Below are 4,220 nucleotides of genomic sequence, written 5' to 3'. Positions count from 1 at the left end.
TTATGCAAGTCGACCCCACCCCCCGACCCCCCAACGAGTACCCAAGAAATCCAGCGTTTTCAGGGAAGGAGTACTCTAGTTGTAAAATTATGCAACTGGACCATTCATATCTATGATTCCATTCTGAGCTTCTCTACAATGTCTACTGTTGCTGGTGTCTATGGATTTTCATCGCTGTTGTTGTTGTTGTTGTTGTTGTTGTTGTTGTTGTTGTTTGTGGGGGGGGGGGTATCACTGATTTCTCAGTTAAGAAGATAAATATATTTGTAGAGTAAAACACTGTTTTGAATAGAAGAGGGTAAAACATACAGTTACTGAAAAGAATTCTGTTGTAAATAGTGAGGCTATATTGTGGAAGTCATGCTTGTTCATGCATTTTTTGGCCTCCACAGTAGAACATTCGGTTACACTTTACTTGGATAGTCCACCCACAGAGGGTTTATAGAGTACATGTGATGATTAATGAACATACCTACATATTCTCAGAATAATTTAATTGAACTACGGTTAGGGTTAGAGTTAGAGGTAAGGTCAATCTATGCTATACAAATGTTCAGTTTTCTAATGTATGTACACATATTCCACAAACAATTAGTAAACCATTTCGTTAATCTTGTTGAACATTCTGATGTTCAACTAATGTTCAACAATGTATATATGAATGGTTGAATCTCAACTAAGCTGCAGCTCATTCAAAATTTTGAACTGTTACAAATACCCTGTAAACCCTTTGTGGGCGGACTGACCACGTAAAGTGTTACCAGTCATTCTTGTAAAAAGACATAATTATTAGCTAATGTATATACATCGATTATATGAAGGTGACCACTTTTTCTTTTTTAATTATAGTTCAATTGTTATTAGGATGATGTATTGCTGCATGTTTCCCTCCACATTCTATACCATGATCTCTATGTAATGTTCAAGGTTTTTCCAATCTACTCCATTTTTCAAAAATTAAAGTGTTGATTCAAAACATCAGCAACATGACAAACCCTATAGTCCATGGTCAAGAACACTGTTTAGACATGAAACGTGTAGTGCACACTTACACCAACAATCATAGTAGTAGTAATACAAAAATAACACAATGTAATAGTAGTGATACAAAAATAATTAGTGTATCCCACTGCTGGTTCTCTCATTAACGTTACCTCTCATTACCTTAAAGTTTTAAGTTACAGTCACTTGCCTTTTTTTTTCACAGTGGGAACCTTTAGAGGACCCGATCCTCCACATTGATTGACCAAGAGGAAGACTAATAGAAGAATCTACTGAAAATGGCAACTTGGCCAAAATTTCTGTCGGACGCTTGGCCGAGACACGTAGAAAACATTGCAGTTCTGCCACATTTTGCTTCAAAGCTCAGCCTGGAACTTAAGGTCACGTCACAGTGTGACAGTAAATTTAAACCATTAAACCTCAAGCTGAACTAAAGCAGCTGAGGAATAAATGATCTTAAATGTAACTGAAAGTCTTCCAAATAACTGGGAAGCTCCAGTGTTGCCAAGAGAACATGATAAAATTAGAATCGTTTTCTACAGACAATGGCAAAATATTAGGAAACTGTGAGTTAGCAAACTCGGCGAGAACTGTTTCAAAAGAGCCACGTGGGTGTTAGCTGTGTTTTCTCAATCATGTTTTTGTCAGTCATTGTATAGAATTATGCCATTAAAATAAAAAAATAAATAAATAAATAAATTTTTAAACAGTTGTTGTATTTCAGCATTGTCTTTGTATCTTTTTTTCACAATAAAAAACCTTCAAGTTCAAGTCATTTTGATGAGAAAAAAGAAATATTGCTTCAAAGACAACAAACGTGAAAACAAATAATGAAAATACTGCTCCATCACAGGATTGCGATGAGGCACAAAACAATTTAACTGACGCTTAAAGAAGAAACCAACTCTGAGATGAGCTGCAGCCAAAGAAATAAATGCAATAATTATAGACTGATTTAACAGGTCACACCCACAGACCTAATTCCACCTGCAAGAATGAAATAAGGATGAAGCCAGTGAAAGTTAAGCCAGGAGCTAATCAGGAGAACCTCTACGGGAAAGGGCAGGATCGTCAATAGAGATCATTGAACACAGATTTACAATGAGAAGTAAATGAACACTAAGCTTTCCCAAGGCAGCTGCTCCGGCTAGTGTCACCTATGACCCAGAGCAGTATCCTCCACATAACCTCTTGCCTACAGCTTTGTGTGTGTGGGAGTTAGACCACACAGGGACCACAGGCATGGAAATTAGCCAGGAGCCAGCAGTGTGTCTGTGTGAGTGTGTGTGTGTGTGAGTGAGAGAGAGAGAGAGAGAGAGAGAGAGAGAGGAGGACCAGAGCAAATGAGGGAGACAGAGAGAGAGAGAGCAGGGAGAGAGGGAGAACCGTATCAAGTGAGAGAGAGAGAGAGGGAGAGAGAAAGAAAGAGAGAAGGGAAGAACAGAGACTCTCTGTGCATGATGGGAGCAAGGGCTGGTGGGGGAGGGGGGGGGTGGAGGGGGGGCACTAGCCCTTGGAGACCTCATTAACTGGCAAGCCCTCACCAGCTGATGCTATCCAGTGTAGCAATTCCCATTCAATGAAGCGTCAGAGCAGGGCAGAAAGGCAGAGGCGGTGCGAGAGAATGCAGAAGGCTGGTGGAGGGAACAGGGGCACAGGGTTGGAGGAGCGCAGCTGCGATAGGCTCCAATGACCAGCTTAGGGAGATTAAAATGCTCCACACTACGGCCTTACTGCCATCAGCACAGGCCCCCACTCCCTCTCCACTCGCACGCTGAGATGACATTCATTCAGACCCCATCAAGAGAGTCGGAAACTCCTCGCTCTTGTCAGAGAGATGGTAATGAAAAGGCTTACAGAGTATTACAAACAGATATCAAACTGGGCCCACGGAGGTCGACTAAGTGGAATCTTGACCCTGGACATGGGGTGTTATCAAAAAAAAAAAAGTACCCAATAATAGCAAGGTGACCATTGTAGTGGACTGAATGTGAGCAGCTTTCCCGGTGTATGGAAATGATCTATCCATAATTTCCTGCAGTGTCTGCACCTTTTAACGCCCTCTGCACTTTGTTAATTAACTGGAACCATGAAATAGGCCTTTCCCTCCTCTGATTGCCCTTGCTCAAATCTACGGTAGACTTAAAGTTGGCAGCAAAACTCAATTTGACCAAATCAACAGATTTAATTCTAATTCACGATCCATTCATTTCATGGCTGGGCTATAATATCAATTAAGCGATGCCAAATATGAAATATTCCCCTAAAACTGCATCACAATCGTTTGAGCATCATCCACTGAAACAACCCAAGATTTAAACTCTAAATAGGTGCCTCACTATACGGTAAGAACGTGATATTTATTTCAAGGAGGGGAACAAATCCCTTTATTCCTTAAAAAATTAAATCTTTAAAAGTAAAAATAAGGTTTTCAGATTTACTACAGTGCATCAGTTTTGGTTTGATACTGTTGTGTACAGCTATTTTTTTTTTCTCATTACTATTCCTACTCTTTCTCTGTAAACCACTTTGGGTCTCCTCTGATAACATTAAGGGTGTGCTGCGCTATGCATTCTCCTCTGTGAGTCAGACAAGTAGTTTGGCCTTAGGTGCCAGTCATACATGGCATAATCCTTGAGGATTAAAAGAGGCCTCTTCAGTGTTTGATTGTGTGGCTTTAAAAATAGAATGCTTCACTAAACATGGGACATAAACAAAGCCAGGCCTGCTGCCTCTTCAGGGATACAAACAAGGTTACACATGTGCTTCAGGCTTCGAGGAGAACATTTTCAGGTTGGATGAACTGCATTATTAAAATGGGAGACAAATAAGTCCAAAACCTTCCATAGTCAATGTGATACTTGAACAGATGTCAAATCATTTCATTAGCATGGTATATATATATACATAAATATATATATATATAGAGAGAGAGAGATTTGTTTCACTGCAAATGTGGTAAGTGGCTAGGTTTTAAAATATCGTTCTCCTGCTGCTTTGGGAAATACTTTATACAATAACGCCATTAATGTTTTTTTGTTGCATAATCATTTTACTTGCAGTGCTTTAAGACAAACATTATAAAATGATAATGTAAAAACAGGATAATTATTCTACAAAGAACACATAGGGAGTAAAAATTTACTTCATATGAGTCAGACCTCTCTACTTGGTGAAAATTTGAATGCAGGATATGTTATTCACCAAAAAGAAAAACT

Source organism: Chanos chanos, chromosome 8 (assembly GCF_902362185.1).
Source record: "Chanos chanos chromosome 8, fChaCha1.1, whole genome shotgun sequence".
NCBI lineage: Eukaryota > Metazoa > Chordata > Actinopteri > Gonorynchiformes > Chanidae > Chanos > Chanos chanos.
Note: the sequence above shows the minus strand (reverse complement) of the source record.